The sequence below is a fragment of the Tursiops truncatus genome, chromosome 1, assembly GCF_011762595.2.
Source record: "Tursiops truncatus isolate mTurTru1 chromosome 1, mTurTru1.mat.Y, whole genome shotgun sequence".
Lineage (NCBI taxonomy): Eukaryota > Metazoa > Chordata > Mammalia > Artiodactyla > Delphinidae > Tursiops > Tursiops truncatus.
In genome coordinates, this window is record NC_047034.1 from 108,040,127 (window position 1) to 108,060,390 (window position 20,264).

At 36.4% G+C, this 20,264-nt stretch overlaps 1 long non-coding RNA gene and 1 pseudogene across 2 annotated transcripts in view; both read left to right on the forward strand.

Annotated features, from left to right (window-relative positions):
- LOC109547361 (uncharacterized) overlaps positions 1–20,264 on the forward strand; it is a 205,706-nt gene that overhangs the window by 88,983 nt on the left and 96,459 nt on the right. The window lies entirely within an intron of this gene.
- Positions 11,113–14,300, forward strand: LOC109547360 (HIG1 domain family member 1A, mitochondrial pseudogene; annotated as a pseudogene).

A 20,264-nucleotide genomic window follows, 5' to 3' on the forward strand; every position in this document is an offset into this window, starting at 1 on the left:
GTTGAGTTATAAGTTCTTTATTGGATATGGTAAAATATTTTTTCCCCAGGGTATCTTTTTCAGAGCAAAATTTTTCATTTTTTTAAAGTTATCAAATTTTTTTAATAGATCATGCTTTTGGTTCATATCTAAAAACTCATCTCCAAACCAAAAGCATATAGATTTTCTAATTGCTTTTCTACTAGAAATTTTATAGTTTTATGTTTCATATTTAGATCTATGATCCATTTTTGAGAATTTTTGTGTGAGGTCTTAGATATGTATTACAAATATTATTACTTTTTTTGCCTATGACGTCCAATTTTTTCAGCATTATTTGTTGAATTGGTACTTTCTCATTTAAATTGCCTTTTCATTTTTTTGTCAAAAATCAGTTGACTATATTTGTGTAGGTCTATTTCTGGACGTTTTATTCTGTTACACTTATCTATGTGTCTATCTTTTTACCAATACCACACACTCCTTTGATTACTGTAGTTTTATTGATTGATTGGTTGACTGTGGATCAGTTCCTTTATTCCCTCTAGCTTTATTGAGGCATGATTGGCAAACAGAGTTGTAAGAGATATTCATTTATTCATTTAAAAAATCTAAAATCTAAATATATTGTATATATAAATTTAAATTGTGTAATTTAATATATATATGTTAATTAGATATATTTATATATTGTAACCTGATTGCCATTGTAGCAATAATTAGCACCTCTATTATGTTATATAATTATTCTTTGTCTTTAGTAGTTGGAATAATTAAATTCTAGACTCTTAGCAAGTTTGATGATTATAATACAATATTCACTATACTGCATATTAGATTTCTGGGGTTTATTTACTACTTGTTGTAAGTTTTTACCCTTAAACAACATTTGTCCTGTCCCCCTAACCCCATCCCTTAATAACCACAATTTTATTCTCTGTTTTTACAGTTTTGGCTTGTTTAAATTCCACATATAAGCGATATCATACAGTACTTGTCATTCTCTGATTTATCTCACTTAGCATAATATTCGCATGGTCCATCCATGTTGTTACAAATGACAACATAGTTCTAGTTTTATTTTTTTGAGGAAATTCCCTTTTCTCCACAACCTTGCCAACAGTTATTATTTGTATACTTTTTGCTGATAGTCATTCTGACAGGTGTGAGGTGATATAGTGGTTTTGATTTGCATTTTTCCAGTGATTAGCAGTGTTGGTCATCTTTTCATTTACCTGTTGACCACTTGAATATATTCTTTGGAAAACATGTCTATTCAGGTTTTATGCCCATTTTAAAATTGGATTGTTTTTTTGATATTGAGTTGTAGAGCTGTTTATATATTTTGGTTATTAACTCCTCATTGGTCATATCACTTGCAAATATTTTTCTCTCATTCAGTAGGTTGTCTTTTCATTTGGTCAGGAGTTTCTTTTGCTGTGCAAAAGCTTTTAAGCTTAGTTAGGTCCCATTTGTTTACTTTTGCTTGTTTTGCTTTTTTTAGGAGACAGCTCTAAAAAAAAATAATTGCTGCAATTTTTGTCAAAGAGTGTTCTGCCCCTATTCTCTTCTAGGAGTTTCATGGTTTCAGGCTTGATTACATTCAGATCTTTAATCCATTTTGAGTTTATTTTTGGATATGATGTTCTAATCTCATTCTTTTACAGATAGCTGTCCAGTTTTCCCAGCACCACTTATTGAAGAGATTGTCTTTTCTCCACTGTATGTTCTTGTCTCCTTTGTTATAGATTAATTGACCATAAGTGTGTGGGTTTATTTTGGGGCTCTCTATTATGTTCCATTGATCTATGTGTCTGTTTTTGTGCAATACCATTCTGTTTTGATTACTGTAGCTTTGTAGTATAGTCAGAAGTAAGGGAGCATGATACCTCCAGCTTTGTTCTCTTTTCTCAAGATTTCTTTGAAATTTCAGGGTCTTTTGTGGTTCCATATAAATTTTAGGATTATTTGTTCTAGTTCTGTGAAAAATATTGTGGTATTTTGATAGGGATTGCATTAAACCTGTATATGCTTTGAGTAGTATGGACATTTTAACAATGCTAATACTTCCAGTCCATGAACACAGGATATCATCTTCAATTTCCTTCATCAGTGTTTAATAGTTTTCAGAGTATTAGTCTTTCACCTCCTTGATTAAATTTACTTCTAAATATTCTATTCTTTTAAAAAAAATTTTATTGAAGTATAGTTGATTTACAATGTTGTGTTTCTATTCTTCTTGATGCAATTTTAAATGGGATTTTTTTTTGCTTTCTTTTTCTAAGGATAATTTTCTTTATTTCTTCTTCAGATGTTTCATTCTTAGTGTATAGAAATGCAACTGATTTCTGTACGTTTATTTTGTATCCTGCAACTTGACTGAAATTTTTGATTAGTACCAACAGTTTTTGTTTGAGTCTTTGGGATTTTCTATGTACAGAATCATATCATTTGCAAATAACAACAGTTTTACTTCTTTCTTCCTGATTTTGATACATTTTATTTATTTTGTCAAATTGCTCTAGCTAAGGCTTCCAGTAAAATATTGAATAGGAGTGGGCATCCTTGTTTTGTTCTTGATCTTAGAGGAAAAGTTTCCCATTTTTCTCCATTGAGTATAAATATTAGGTGTAGGTTTCTCATACATGGCCTTATTATATTGAGGTATGTTCCTTCTATATTCAGTCTGCTGAGGGTTTTTATCGTGAAAGAATGTTGTATTTTGTCAAATGCTTTTTCTGCATCTATTGAGATAATCATGTGATTTTTATCTTTCATTTTACCAATGTGATATATTACATTTATTGATTAATGTGTGTTAAACCATCCTTGTATACCAGAAATAGATCTCACTTTGTCGTGATTAATAATCCTTTTTATGTGTTCTTGAATTGGGTTTGCTAATATTTTGGGAATTTTTGCAATCTATATTAATCAGGGATATTGGTCTGTAGTTTTCATTTCTTGTGGTGTCCTTATCTGTCTTTGGTGTCAGCATAATGCTGGCCTCATAGAGTGAGTTTGGAAGTATTCCCTCTTCCTCAATTTTTTGGAAGAGTTTGAGAAGGATTGGTGTTAATTCTTCTTTGAATGTTTGGAACAATTAATCAGTGAAGCCATCTGGTTCTGGAGTTTTCTGTGTTGGGAGGTTGATTACTGATTTAATCTCTTTACTAGTTATCATTCTGTTCAAATTTTCTATTTCTTCCTGATTCAGTCTTGGCAGGTTATGTGCTTTTAGAATTTTATCTAATTTGGTGGCATATAATTGTTCATAATAGGCTCTTTGAGCCTATGAATTTCTATAGTATCAGTTTTCATGTTTTCTTTTTCATTTCTAATTTTATATGTTTTTTTTCTCAGTCTAGCTAAAGGTTTGTCAATTTTGTTTATCTTTTTGAAGAACAAGCTCTTGCTTTTATTAATCCTTTCTATTGTTTTACTGGTCTCTATTTCATTTATTTCCATTCTGATCTTTATGACTTCCTTTTTTTCTGCTAATGTTGGGCTTAATTTGTTCTTCTTTTTCTTGTTCCTTGAAGTGTAAAGTTAGGTTGTTTATTTGAGATCTTTCTAATTCTTAATATTATATGTATTTATTGCTATAAACTTTCCTTTCAGAATTGCTTTTGCTGCATCTCATAATTTTGATATGTTTTATTTCCATTTTCATTTGTTTTGAGATAATTTTTTATTTCTCTATTGATTTCTTCTTTTACCCATTGGTTGTTCAGAAGGGTATTGTTTAATTTCCACATATTTGTGGGTTTTCCAGCTTTCCTCTTGTTGATAACTTCTAGTTTCATACCATTGTGGTCAGAAAATATAGTTGGTATGATTTCAGTCTTCTTAAATTTGCAAAGATTTGTTTTGTGTTCTATCACATGTTCTATCTTGACAATGTTCTGTGTGCACTCAAGGAGAATGTATCAATATATTCTACTGCTGTTGGGTGGAATATTCTATATATGTCTGTTAAGTCCATTTGTTCTGGAGTAGGTTCAATTTCAATGTTTCTTTGTTCATTTTCTGTTTGGATGGTCTATTCATTGCTGACAGTGGGGTTTTGAAGTGTCCTACTATTGTATTGTCCTATTATTGTATTGTTGTCTCTTTCTCCCTTTAGATCTGTTAGTATTTTCTTAATATCTTTTAGTACTCTGATACTGGGTGCATATATATTTACAATTCTTGTATTTCATGATGTTTTGACCCTTTTATTATTGTATAATGACCTTCTTTGTTTCTTATTACCATTTTTGGTTTGAAGTCTATTTTGTCTGATATAACTTTGGCTATACTCACCTTCATTTTGCTTGCACTTTAAAAGATATCCTCTTTAATCTCTTCACTTTAAGTCTATAAGTATCTTTAGAGCTGAAATGAGTCTCTTGGAGGCAGCATATAGTTGGTCTTATTTTTTTATGCATCCAGCCACTCTGTGCCTTTTGATTGGTGAATTCAGTCCACTTATATTTAGAGTGATTATTGATATGTAAGGACTTACTACTGTGATTATGTTGCTTGCTTCTGATTTTGTAAAATTGTGATATATCATGATGATTTAAAATATGTATGTTTTGTGAAAGAATTCCCCTCATCTAGTTAATTAACACATCCATTACCTCATATACTTATCTTTTTGTGTGTGAGAAATTTATGTTGTACACTCTTAGCAAATTCCAATTACACAACAGTGTTATTTATTATATTTATAATGTTATATATTAGATCCTCAGACCCTATTCATTTTATAGCTGAAAATTTGTACCCTTCTACCTGCCTTTCCATATTTACCACACTTCCCACCCCCCCACCAGCTCCTGGCAACCACTTTTCTACTCTCTGTTTCTATGACTTTGACTTTTAAAAATTTAGATTCCATATATAAGTAATACCATGCAGTATTTGTCTTTCTCTGGCTGGCTTATTTCACTTAGCATAATGCCCTCAGGGTCCATCTGTGTTGTCACAAATGACAGCATTTCATCCTTTCTCATGACTGAATAATATCCATTGTACATACCTTCCACATCTTCTTTATCCATTCATCTGTTGACACACACGTTGTTTATATATCTTGGTTATTATGAATAATGCTGCAATGAACATGGTGGTATATATATCTTTTTGAGTTAATGTTTTCATTTCCTTTGGATAAATACCCAGAAGTGGAATTGCTGGATCATATGACAATTCTATATTTAATTTTTTGAGGAAACTCCATACTGGTTCCATAGTGTCTGCACCACCCTCAACAGTTCACAAGGGCTCCCTTTTATCCATATCACTGCCAACACTTCTTATCTCTTGTCTTTTTGATGATAGCATTCTAACAGGTATGGGATGTTATCTTATTGTGGTTTTGATTTGCATTTCCCTGGTAGTTAGTGATGTTGAGCACTTTTTCACGTACCTGTTGGTCATTCGTATGTCTTCTTTTGAAAATATCTATTCAGTTCCTCTACTCGTTTTTAAATTGAATTTTTTCTATTGATCTATATGGCTTATTTATATATTTTGGATGTTAACCCCTTATCAAATATATGATTTACAAATATTTTCTCCCACTCAGTAGTTTTATTTGTTTGTTTTTTTCCACTCAGTAGTTTGACCTTTCATTTTGCTGATGGTTTCCTTTGCTCTGCAGAGACTTTTTGGTTTGACATAGTTCCACTTGTTTATTTTTGCTTTTGCTGCCTTTGCTTTTGGTGTCAAATCCAAAACATCACTACAAATACCAATATTAAAGAACTTCCTATATTTTATTCTGGTTTTATAGTTTCAGGTCTTAATTTAAGTCTTTAATTTATTTTGTGTTGATTTTTATGTATGGTGAAAGATAGTCATCCAGTTTCATTCTTTTGCATGTGGCTGTCCAGTTTTCCCAACACCATTTATTGAAGAGACTATCCTCTCCCCATTTTATATTCTTGGCCTCATTGTCATAAATTAATTGAACATATATCCATGGGTTTATTTGGGGTCCTTCTATTCATTGCTTTGATCTATGTGTCTGTTTTTATGCCAATGCCAAAGTGTTTTGATTACTATAGCTTTGAATGTAGTTTGAAGTCAGAAAATGTGATGTCTCCAGATTTGTTCTTCTTTCTCAAGATTGCTTTGGTTATTTGGGGTCTTTTTGTGGTTCATACAAATTTTAGAACTTTCCCCTCCTATTTCTGGTAAAAAAAAAATGCCACTGGAATTTTGATAGGTATTGTACTGAATTGCTTTGGGTAGTATGAACATTTTAACTATATTAATTCTTCCAGTGCATTAGCATGGAATATTTTTCCATTTATTTGTGTCTTCTTCAATTTCATCAATGTCTTATAGTTTTCAGTCTACTGTTGTTTTATATTATAGTAGGTCTTGAAATCAGACAATGTGAGTCCTCCAACTTTCTTATTTTTCAGAAAAAAGAAATTGGTTACTCTAGTTACTTGCAATTTCCACATAAGTTTTAGGATTGTCTTCTCACTTTCTACCAAAAAACCTGGTGAGATTTTGTCAAACTTACTGGTAATTTTTAGGAAAAGTATCATCTTAGCAATGTTGAGTCTTCTGGCATAAATATGATTTAGTGCTCTATTTATTTAGGTCTTCTCTAACTTCTCGTAGCATGTTTTGTAGTTTGCAGTGTACAAGTTTTTTTTACAGTTGTTATATTATTTCTGTATTTCATATTTTGATATTGTTATAAATGGCATTTTAAAAGTTTTTCTATTTTTTTGCTAGTGTATAGAAGTATGATTGATATTTTTGAAAATTGTTATTGTATAATGCAACCTTGCTAAAATCACATATTAGTTTTATAGCTGTTTTGTAGAAGAGGTTGGATTTTCCACATAGATGATCATGTCATTTGCAAACAAGGAGACTTTTACTTCTTTTCTAGTCTCAATGACTTTTATTTCTTTTCTCAGGTTATTGCACTACTAGAATCTCCAGAGGAATATTGAATAGAAGAGGGAAGGTTGATTTGAATTGCCAAATCAACATTACTATAAGTGAAAATCCATACTGATGTTTTTATAAACCTTCCAGATGATTTTAATATTTACCCAGTATGGAGATATATTAACATACACAAAATTTCATTACTGTTGAGATATACTAATCTGTTTCACTGTTTCCTCATGCACTTGGTTTCAGTTCCTTGGACATGCCAAGTTTATTACCATATTAGAAATAGGGGTAATGTTTGATATAGGGAGCCGCAAGATGAGCAGGAATCACACTCTGTTTCTTGCTTTTGTTTCTGTCATCATGTTAGCATCCATCTTCCAGACTGACTTTCTCCACAAATCAAGAACCTTGGCTGCTGACAGTTCTAGGCTCATGTCTTTCCAGCTTCACCACCTGAGAAAAAAGAGCTTATTATCACCTACCTCAGCTTAAACAAATATGGCAAGGGACTCTGGTTTCATTGGCTTAAGCCATGTGCTCACCCACTGAACCAATCTGTGTGGCCAGGGTGTTAGGACTTTGTGACTGGCATGTCCAGTGTTAGGTGCCATGGCAAGGGAGGAAAGGTCCTAAATCACTCGTTTAAGCTACATATTAGAGTAGCGAATGAGGCAAGGGGAGAAATGGTGCTCCATAAGGAAAGTGAGTGATAACAACATGGCCAAGTGTTAAATCACTGGGAACTTAGGCATTTCCTTGGTTTGTGTCTTATACAGTTCTCAAGAGGTTCTTTCATGATGTTTCATGTATGAGATGTTAATACTTATTATTTTGAGGATATGAAGTAGAATAAGCTCAAAAGAAGTGTTATACTGTTCAGTACTCAGTCATGTCCATCCCTGCCAGGCCTTTCTTGTCAGCTTAACACACCTTCCTTGGTTGAGTGTACTGGCACTGCTGGACCTCTGCTGATGGTCTCTCTTTTAGCATCTTTTATAGGTTTCCCTACCTCATGGAGGGCTAAGAACTTTGCTTCCACACAAGGAATATTTGAAATGTTAGATTCCGGAGGATATGCACACAATAGCACTTAATAAATATTTGTCATATTGAATTGAACCTGAAGAAATGAATTTACCAATGGGAAGTAGATAATGAAGGAGGGGAAGAGGGAGTCCAAGGTAAGCCATAGGGGAGCTTTGCACGGGCAGGTAAGCTTGAACACAGTGTTCTAAAAATCACTTCAAGTAAATAGCTGCTTTACACCTGCATGAACCTGCAAGAGATTTTCTATGACAGCAACCAGGTGAAGAGTTTATTAGCATCTCCCCTTCACTGGGCCACATTCTGTTGCCAAGAATACTGATGCTACCCTCCACTTGAACTGTAGTAAACAACAATTTACCACTCATATTTTAGGAATGTGAATGTTGCAACAGCAAAATACTCATTGACAGACATTAATCACTTTCTGAGCCAAGAAGGATAAAAACTACACAGAAATGGGCTTCCCTGGTGGCGCAGTGGTTGAGAGTCCACCTGCCGATTCAGGGGACACGGGTTCGTGCCCTGGTCCGGGAAGATCCCACATGCCGCGGAGTGGCTGGGCCCGTGAGCCATGGCCGCTGAGCCCGCGCGTCCGGAGCCTGTGCTCCGCAACGGGAGAGGCCACAACAGTGAGAGGCCCATGTACCATAAAAAAAACCCAAAAAACAAAAAAAACAAACAAAACAAAACTACACAGAAACAATAGAACCCAAATGACAGATGGGACTGAGGGGTGTTCAGGACCTCATTGAGACACCTGTGATCATGCTGTAGACAGGCTTTCCTAATTAATTTCTCAAAGTAAACTAAAGCAAGCACATATAACCTTTGTATTCCCAGTGCCTAACACTGCATTGGCAGAGTTAAAAGCTGATTTGGTAATGAAGGCTTTCTTCTTACCTTCTGATTGTAATTAAATGACTAATTTGTCTTTTCCTTAACACCAGATTATAAATTCTGTGAGGGCCGGGATGACATTTGACTTGTTTACCCTCATTGCTCAAGATCCAGTGCACATAAGTAGATGCTTAGCAAATATTGTTGACATGAAAATGAAATGATAGGAAATCAGGAGAGAACAGAATGATTGAGCTTCTACTGTGTGCCACGCATTTTGATAGGTGCTTATGCATTACAGTAGGTACCTCACTTATTCCCCATGACAACTCTGGTAGATATAAATTAATATCATAATTTTACAGTTAAAACTGGGAAGGACAGGGCTTCCCTGGTGGCGCAGTGGTTGGGAGTCCGCCTGCGGATGCAGGGGGCGCGGGTTCGTGTCCCGGTCCGGGGGGATCCCGTGTGCCGCAGAGGGGCTGGGCCCGTGGGCCTGCGCGTCCGGAGCCTGTGCTCCGCAGTGGGAGAGGCCGCAGCGGTGAGAGGCCCGCGTACAGAAAAAAAAAAAAAAAACTGGGAAGGACAACTTAGACTGTTGAGTATTAACTATTTGCTGGGCCCTACGCTAGGAAATTTACATATATTATCCATATGTAGATCTTCAAAATACCCTGGAGTATTTTTCTCCATATCTTACAAATTTACAGAAAAAAACTGGCATGTAGTTAATAAAAATGATGCTAATATTTAGATTCATATCTTCTGATTACAAATTGAGTACAAATAATTAAATGTTCACTGAATGAATTAAGGGATTAGTGGTTCTTTTTAATTAATTTATTGATTCATAGATATTTATTTGCCCATAAAACTCTTATGAAAAGCAACTTTGCCAGTAGCACTTATTGTAAACAAAAATAATTTTAAGATCATTTTTCACCTGAAAAATCAAATTTGTGCTTGAAAATCTCTTCTAAAATTTACTTCATCCTCTACTTACAGCTTCTATCACATTTAAATTATCTCTGACATAATTATTAAATCATAATCCAAGAAAACTCTTCATAAGATCTTTAAGTAATACACTCAAGTATTTAAGAAGTCTCATTTTTATATATATCTTGTTGAAACTCATTTTATCTCCTTTTTTAATGGTAAATGCAATAAAAAGATTTTTAATATCTTATCCCTTATTTTACTGAATAGAATCCTGCCTTTATGTTCAGTGTTATTCTGTAAATAAATCTGGACTTTTAAAGACTAATTTTAATAGCAACAATACTATTTGTAACATACTTTTTCTTTTCTTGGCCTTAGGAAAATATTCTAATAATTTAACTATGAAATTACATACCCTTTCATTTCCCAGATCCACACCCTAAAGCCTTCCTTATTTTTTATTTATCTCACCAGTTAGCCTCCTTTAGTGACATTTACTGACAGCTCATTCCTTTTCCTACTTTTCTGTTATAAGGTCTTACTTTTCAGTGGAGGTCACAGTTTTGAAAGCTGTGGCCACAAATGCTTTTATGGCCCTTTGGATGAGCTAAATCAAAAGGGCAATGAAAGGGACACATTTTGCAACCAGATGGCTCTGTAATACACAATTAATTTTCTAATTTCTGCATGAAAATTAAAAATATATAGTTTGATTACAGAATGTATTTCATATATATGCAAGCACTTAAAACCTTTCTAATTATGTATGCAAGGCCTAAACCAATATCAAGAATTAATGTCAGATTCAGAGCAGAATCTTAAAATATTGCTAATCCATTTTAAAATGTAAATGAATTAGTCATTTGGAGAATGCAAATTAAAATGGCAAAATACCACTACATACCCATTAAAATAACTCAGTGAAACAGACAATTTTCTAGGAAAATACAAATTATCACAATAGAATCAGTCATAGGAAACCTGAATAGACCAAGAATTAACTTTTACTCAATTAATCAATAAGAAAAAGGTACTCCACTTGAGAAAATGAGTTAATGACATACTTTTTTGTCAGGTTGACAAAAATTTTAAAAGGACAGTAATATCTACTTTTGGTGATAGCTTAGGGAGGCAAATACTGTCATATATAGTTGATAATAAAAAGAGTTGCTAATACTTTCTTATGAATAAATTGCCAATGTTAATCAAAAAAGGGAAAATGTTTTTTCTTTTGGTCTCTGAAAATTTTCTTTTAGAAATTCTTCCTAACCAACTAAAGATGTAAATTAAGATTTTTCTATAGGCGTGTTAATCATAAAGAACATTATTTTAAAAGAGTGAAAAATTGGAAAGATTCTAAATTTCCTTGTATAAATTTTATTACATGAATATATGATCATAAAAATGAACTGATATTTCAATATGTTAATGATAGAGTGTTGAACTTAAAAGCTCTTATTATACTCTAAGGAATCAACAAAATACAACTACACACAACAATATAGAGGGTTCTCACAAAGATATTTCACTAAAAGAAGTCAATCACAAAAAAATATGTATTATATTATTCCACCTATATTAAGTACATAAACAGGTAAAAACAATTTATGCTGTTAGAAATCAAGATAATGTTTAACTTTTGGGGAGATAATGACTGGAGGAGAACAGAAAGGGGTCCCTGGGGATGATAGTAATGTTCTTTTCTGAATATTGGTCCTGATTGCATGGGTGTGTTGTGAAAATTCTTCTAGCAAATGACAGAAGCCAAGGTTTTCATGTACTAAGCTCTAAAGAGGAGCCAGAAAAGATATAAATAAGATATTATGTAACATAAATACTTTAAATAACCCTCCTTGGCCTGATTCTAAATCCTCATACAAAAGGATATTGATAAAATAACCAGTTCATTCTTCCCTTATCTCTTCATTCATTCAACAGTTAATTATTGAGAATTTCCTGTGTGCCAAGTCCGCTTCTAGTTAATAAAGTGAGGAAAACCATTAGGTCACTGGTCTCATGGAATTTATATTCCAGCTGGGAAGATAAACAATAAACATTGTAATATTCCATTGAAAATTAATATGTATCACTTAGTGTTAAAAGCTATACAGAGATTAATCCTTTGTCAGTTGCTTCATTTGCAAATATTTTCTCCCATTTTGAGGGTTGTCTTTTCATCTTGATTATGGTTTCCTTGACTGTATAAAAGCTTTTAAGTTTCATTACGTCCATTTGTTTATTTTTATTTTTATTTTTATTTCCATTACTCTACGAGGTGGGTCAGAAAGGATCTTGCTGTGATTTATGTCATAAAGTGTTCTGCCTATGTTTTCCTCTCAGAGTTTTATAGTGTCTGGCCTTACATTTAGGTCTTTAATCCATTTTGAGTTTATTTTTGTGTGTGGTGTTAGGGAATGTCCTAATTTCATTCTTTTACATGTAGCTGCCCAGTTTTCCCAGCACCACTTATTGAAGAGGCTGTCTTTTCTCCATTGTATGTTCTTGCCTCCTTTGTAAAGCAGCCTATGCAGCTCTTTATCAAAAAAAACCAAACAACCCAATCCGAAAATGGGCAGAAGATCTAAATAGACATTTCTCCAAAGAAGACATACAGATGGCCAAACAAATACATGAAAAGATGCTCAACATCACTAATCATTAGAGAAATGTAAATCAAAACCGTAATGAGGTATCACCTCACACCAATCAAAATGGCCATCATCAAAAAATCTAGAAAAGCAGAAGCCGGTTGGAACCTGCGACGTCTTGTAGTTGTCTGAAGATCCTTCAATCACTATGTCAAGCGACACAGATGATTCTCTTTCTTCATATGATGAAGATCACGGATCTAAACTTATCCAAAAAGCTAGAGAGGCATCATTTGTCCCCACTGGAATGGCAGGTTTTGCAACAATCGTTGCATATAGATTATATAAATTGAAGAGCAGGGGAAATACTAAAATGTCTGTTCACCTGATCCACATGTGCATGGCAGCCCAAGGCTTTGTTGTGGGAACAATGACTCTTGGTATGGGCGATTCCATGTATCGAGAATTCTGGGCAAAACCTAAACCTTAGAAGAGGAGACGTTGTCTTGGTCTCATTGGTGGTGCTTGCTTTAGTTAGACATCTCATATTGAGGTTATATGTTTATGTTGAAAATAAATTCTTTGGGTCGGACAATAACATGGTAATTTGAATACTGGCTTCCTTTCTTGCAGGCTTGATTTGCCTGGTGACCAGGTTACTGGTCACTAGTTCACTAGCTAGGTCATTCAGGGGAGGCAGATTAGCACAAAAACATGTCATTTTTAAATGCTCTTGATAGTGGTACAATGTCCACCTTCTTAAACTCTTCTGATGAAATTAGTTTTAAAGAGGACAACATGCCAATCCTGATAATGCTCCCAGTTGCTGCAGAATATCATATGCTTTTGATGTAATATAGGAATCCTATTTACCCCAGTTAATTTAACTCTTTCTGACTGCCTTGTGGACTGAGTACTGTTTTAAGGGCTGGTTGGCTCTAGAGGAACCCTTTCAAAACAGTGCACAGAATACAACATTATAAACCTCCTGGCAACTATATGTGTGTTTTTAAGCCAAACCTAAAAAGCTGGTAAGAGAGCTGCTTTGAAGTAGTATTTATTTCAGAATCATAGTTGTAAACATGAGAATAACTTAACTGTAGATCCCCATTTAGCTCGTTTGTAATTGCAGAATTATATTTTGCTGCTGTTATATTAGAATAATTTTGTGTCATTTTGAAATAGAAATATGAATTTTAAGTGCTAATGCAAGAGTAAACGAAAAACACTTTTTAAATGTGTGCAGTATGTTTATTTTCTCTATAAGAATCATAAATGTTTAACTAAATAAATTGCCTATAATGGAAGTGATTTATGAGCAAGCTGGTTTGGTCAGACGTTATACAAACTTTGGTATACTACAGAATGCTTTGTTGTACTTGTGAAATTCTCTTGTCTAACCTGAGTTTACATTCCATGATGATAACATGGTAAATGTAGTGTTATTAAAGTAAGTGAACACATCAAAAAAAAATCTAGAAACAATAAATGCTGGAGAGGTTGTGGAGAAAAGGGGACCCTCCTGCACTGTTGGTGGGAATGTAAATTGATACAGCCACTATGGAGAACAGTATGGAGGTTCCTTAAAAAACTAAAAATAGAACTACCATATGACCCAACAATCCCACTACTGGGCATATACCCTGAGAAAACCATAATTCATAAAAGAGTCATGCACCCCAGTGTTCATTGCAGCACTATTTACAATAGCGAGGACATGGAAGCAACCTAAGTGCCCATCGACAGATGAATGGATAAAGAAGATGTGGCACATATATACAATGGAATATTACTCAGCCATAAAAAGGAACAAAATTGAGTTATTTGTAGTGAGGTGGTAGGACCTAGAGTATGTCATATGGAGTGAAGTAAGTCAGAAAGAGAAAAACAAATACCGTGTGCTAACGCATATATGTGGAATCTAAAAAATAAGCACTGATGAACCTAGTGGCAGGGCAGGAATAAAGACACAGATGTAGAGAATGGACTTGAGGACACGGGGCGGGGGGAGGGGAAGCTGGGATGAAGTGACAGAGTAGCACTGACATATATGCACTACCAAATGTAAAATGGATGGCTAGTGGGAAGCTGCTGCATAGCACAGGCAGATCAGCTCCATGCTTTGTGACGATTTAGAGGGATGGGATAGGGAGGGTGGGAGGGAGACTCAATAGGGAAGGGATAAGGGGATATGTGTATACATATAGCTGATTCAATTTGTTGTACAGCAGAAACTAACACAACATTGTAAAGCAATTATACTCCAATAAAGATGTTAAAAAAAAGATTTGGTACAAAAATGAAGAAAATAAGTAAAAGCTATACAGAGAATTTTAAAACGAAAGACAGGATGGTGACTGAGTTGCTGCTTAGGACTGGGTTGAGAGAGATGGCCTAGCCAAAGAGATATTTAAACAGAGATGTGCAAAGAAAGAGCCAGTGATGAAAAATCAGGTATAAGAAACAGCATTTCAAAGAAAGAATGACTTCTGCATTTGACCTCAGGCAGCTGGGTGGGTCAGTGTTGCTGTTTATGTAGGAGTATGGGAAGGGCGGCCAGCTGATATAGGAGAGTGGAGAGGGGCTGCATTTCTCAAGTGTGAAATACGTTTTTTGCTACTTTTGAATGAGTCTGGGCCTTAAAATATTTGAAATTAATTTGAAGGACTAAAGTAAAATCCTGGTCACGTGTAAACAGGGTCATAGAAGCAGCTGGGGTTGGAGGAAGGTATTAGGCAGAACTATATTTATATCAACAATTTGAATGAACCTAAATAGAAGATGAAGGCTAGTTGGGAGATTCATTAAGAGAAAATGTTAAGCCAAAGTTTGTTATTCCATTAACAATGAGGATATAATTCAAGATAGTTTTATTAGATGGGGTGACTTAGCATTACTGTCCAGAGGTATAACATTGTCTTCCTATAGTGTAAACTTATAGAGTAAGGTGGTTACTGGTTTCTCTTATTGTACTTTTGTCAGCTCTGGGATTGATTCATTACAACTGATACTCTGGATAAGACAGATTCCATGCTTTCCTTTAACAAATATTTTCTGAGCATAGTGATAGGTATAGAGGATATAATGTTAATAAGAGATTGTTTTCTGCCCTCAAAGTGATCACCATCTGGAAAGAAATAAGGGAAAAGTAAATTGTCAATTAAGACATAAAATGTTAATTGTTATCCCGGGGGCGAGAATGAGATGATGTGAGATGAATTTAACCCAGTCAGAAGGGGGATTGGAGAAGTTAGGGAATGCTTCCCAGGGGAGTGATATCTATTCTAAGACTCATCAGATGAGCATGAGTCATTCATGTGACAGCAGAATGTAGAAGTGGATGGGTGATGGAGAGGGGGATGGAGATGTAGCCTGGGGATACAGAGAAGGTGGATGGAGCTCAGTATATACAAGTACAGTGTGAGGTGTGAGAACTGTGACTGGAGTGGTAAACCAGAGGTGGAACATGAAAGACATTATCAATCATATAATGGGGCTTGAACTTCACACTGAGTACAAAGGAGAGTCGTTAGAAGGTTTTAAATAGGACAGTAAAAGCATCCGATTGGTACTTTAGAAAGACTCTGGCTCTATGGTGAAGAATGGTTGAAACAGAGCTGCGTTGCTAGCACATATGTTGTGTGAATTAGAAAAACAACTTGTGAATTAGAAAAATGTGTTCCCTCTGGGCAGAGAAATGATCAAATAGTGCCCCCTCGACTTTAGTCTTGGGAGTTGAGTTTGGACTGTATTTCACCCCTACTCTCCTTGCCCCTGACGAGGCTGGGTGCTTTCAAGCAGAGCACAACCTACACAATGGTTCACAGTGGCTCTATTTGCAAAGGGTTATGTAGGAATCCAAGTGAGTGATGCTGGGGACATGAACTAAGGATAGAGACAGGTGGAGGACTTTTTGAGATATTTAGAATTGACAGGATTTGGTAACTGGTTGCAAGAGGGTAAGGAAAGGGAGTGGAAGAGTTTCTGTATGTGTATGTGTGTTCAAATATTCATTACTTCATCCTTCCCTCACTCCTCTTTTTTTCTCTTCCCAGGATGCAGTCCTGTCTCCAAAGAACTCACTGTACAGTTGAGGGGTGTTAGGGAGGTGTATGTCAGATATGTAAAGAAGTAAATGCATTTGGAAGTTAGATTCTGTATGAAGAGTGGAGAGTTGGACACGAAAGAGTGCTCTATTCTGCTTGAGAGTGGGGGAGACAGTCAGGAAAGGCAGTAGGGGTAGGATTTTGAAAGGGGGGCATATGGTCAGAAGGCAGAAAAGGGAGGCTGAATATGGTAGGATTAGAAATGGAGAAGGATGAAAGGGGTATGGTGTTCCTGATAAAGACCCAAAGACATAAAACAGTGTGTACTTTTGGGAAAACTGAAAGTCCTTGACTGATTAGATGTGAGACGGTACAGTAAGAGATAGGGAAGTGGAAGCAAGGGCCTCAGGGTGGCAGGCCTGGCACTCATTCATTTGACACATATTTTGGTCCTTTTGTCCTTGGTGCCTGGAAAAAGTGATGTAGAGTCATAGTCTCTGCCTTTGTGGCATTAGTCTTTATTTTTAAAATAGTTTAAGAGCTATTTTGGTTTTGCACATTACTTTGGGGGCAATGTGGCAGACATATTGGGGAGGGTAGAATGAAGACACAGAGTTTATTTTTGTGTATAGTGTTAAAGAATGTTCTAATTTCATTTTTTTACTTGTAGCTGTCCACTTTTCCCACCATTTATTGATGAGACTGTCTTTCCTCCATTGTATAGTCTTGCCTCCTTTGTTATAGACTAATTGACCATAGGTGTGTGGATTTATTTCTGGGTTTTCTATCCTGTTCCATTGATCTATATTTGTTTTAGGTTAACACCATACACAAAAACAAACTCAAAATGGATTAAAGACCTAAAAGTAGAACCAGACACTACAAAAATCTTAGAGGAAAACATAGGCAGAATATTCTTTGGCATAAATCGCAGCAATATCTTTTTCGAGCTGTCTCCTAGAGTAATGGAAATTAAAAAAAAAAAAAAACAAAAACGGGACCTAATTAAACTCAAAAGCATTTGCACAGTAAAGGAAACCATAAACAGAAAAAAGACAACCCACAGAATGGGAGAAAATATTTGCAAACGACGCAACTCACAATCAATTAATTCCAAAATTTACCAACAGTTCATGCAGCTCAGTAGCAAAAAAGAACTCAATTTAAAAAAATGGGCAGAATGGGGGAGACCTTCAAGATGGCGGAGGAGTAAGACGTGGAGATCAACTTCCTCCCCACAAATACATCAGAAATACATCTACATGTGGAACACCTCCTACCGAACACCTACTGAACACTGGCAGAAGATCTCAGACTTCCCAAAAGGCAAGAAACTCCCCATGTACCTGGGTAGGGCAAAAGAAAAAAAAACCAGAGACAAAAGAATAGGGACAGGACCTGCACCTCTGGGAGGGAGCTGTGAAGGAGGAAAAGTTTCCACACACTAGGAAGCCCCTTCACAAGTGGATATGGGGGGTGGTGGGGTGAAACTTCAGAGCCACAGAGGAAAGCACAGCAACAAGGGTGCAGAGGGCAAAGCGGAGAGATTCCCACGCAGAGGATCAGTGCCGACCAGCACTCACCAGCCCAAGAGGCTTGTCTGCTCACCTGCCGGGGCGGGTGGGGGCTGGGAGCTGAGGCTCGGGCTTCGGAGGTCGGATCCCAGGGAGAGGACTGGGGTTGGCTGCGTGAACACAGCCTGAAGGGGGCTAGTGCACCACAGCTAGCTGGGAGGAGTCCGAGAGCAAGTCTGGACCTGCCTAAGAGGGAAGAGACATTTAGGGGTGTGCAAGGAGAGGGTATTCAGAGCACCACCCAAACGAGCTCCAGAGACGGGTGCGAGCCACGGCTATCAGCGCGGACGTCAGAGACGGGCCTGAAACGCTAAGGCTGCTGCTGCAGCCACCAAAAAGCCTGTGTGCAAGCACAGGTCACTATCCACACTTCCCGTCCCAGGAGCCTGTGCAGCCCTCCACTGCCAATGTCCCGTGATACAGGGACAACTTCCCCGGGAGAACACACGGCACGGACTCAGGCACTTGCAACGTCACACCGGCCTCTGCCGCTGCAGGCTCGCCCCACGTTCCGTACTTCTCCCTTACCCCGGCCTGAGTGAGCTGGAGCCCCTGAATCAGCTACTACTTTAACTCTGTCCTGTCTGGGTGGGGAACAGATGGCCTCAGGTGACCTACATGCAGAGGCGTGGCCAAATCCAAAGCTGAACCCCGGGAGCTGTGCGAACAAAGAAGAGAAAGGGAAATTTCCCCCAGCAGTCTCAGGAGCAACGGATTAAATCTCCACAATCAACTTGGTGTATCCTGCATCTCTGGATACCTGAATAGACAACAAATCATCCCAAAATTGAGGTGGTAGACTTTGGGAGCTACTGTAGAGTTGGGGTTTGCTTTCTGCATCTAATTTTGTTTCTGGTTTTATGTTTATCGTAGTTTAGTATTTAGAGTTTATTATCATCAGTAGGTTTGTTAATTGATTTGGTTGCTCTCTTTCTCCTTTTTTAAAATATATATATATATTTTTTCCTTTTTCTCTTTTTGTGAGTGTGTATGTGTATGCTTCTTTGTGTGATTTTGTCTGTATAGCTTTGCTTTTACCATTAGTCCTAGGGTTCTGTCTATCTGTTTTTCTTTGTTTTTTTGTTTTTTTTTCATATAGTTTTTAGTGCTTGTTATCATTGGTAGATTTGTTTTCTGGTTTATTTGCTCTCTTCTTTCCTTTTTTTATTATTAAAATTTTTTTAAAATAATTTTTAAAAGCTTTATTTCATGTTTTTCTTTCTTTCTTTCTTTTTTTCTCCCTTTTCTTCTGAGCCAATGTGGCTGACAGGGCCTTGGGGCTCTGGCCGGGTGTCAGGCCTGTGCCTTTGAAGTGGGAGAGCTGAGTTCAGAACACTGGTCCACCAGAGACCTCCCGGCTCCACATAATATCAAATGGCAAAATCTATCCCAGAGATCTCCATCTCAATGCTAAGGCCCAGCTCCACTCAATGACCAACAAGCTACAGTGCTGGAACTCTATGCCAAACAACTAGCAACAGGAACACAACCCCACCCATTAGCAGAGAGGCTGCCTAAAATCATAATAAGGTCACAGACACCACAAAACACACCACAGGATGCCATCCTGCCCACCAGAAAGACAATATCCAACCTCATCCACCAGAGCACAGGCACCAGTCCCCTGCACCAAGAAGCCTACACAACCCACAGAACCAACCTTAGCCACTAGGGGCAGACACCAAAAACAATGGGCAATACGAACCTGCAGCCTGAGAAAAAGAGACCCCAAACACAGTAAGTTAAACAAAATGAGAAGACAGAGAAACACACAGCAGATGAAGGAGCAAGGTAAAAACCCACCAGACCTAACAAATGAAGAGGAAATAGGCATCTACCTGAAAAATAATTCAGAGTAATGATAGTAAAGATGATCCAAAATCTTGGAAATAGAATGGACAAAATACAAGAAACATTTAACAAGGACCTAGAAGAACTAAAGAGCAAACAAACAATGATGAACAACACAATAAATGAAATGAAAAGTTCTCTAGAAGGAATCAATAGCAGAATAACTGAGGCAGAAGAACGGATAAGTGACCTGGAAGATAAAATAGTGGACATAACTACAGCAGAGCAGAATATAGAAAAAAGAATGAAAAGACTTGAGGACAGTCTCAGAGACCTCTGGGACAATATTAAATGCACCAACATTCGAATTATAGGGTCCCAGAAGAAGTAGAGAAAAAGAAAGGGATGAGAAAATATTTGAAGAGATTATAGTTGAAAACTTCCCTAATATGGGAAAGGAAATAGTCAATCAAGTCCAGGAAGTGCAGAGAGTCCCATACAGGATAAATCCAAGGAGAAATATGCCAAGACACATATTAATCAAACTA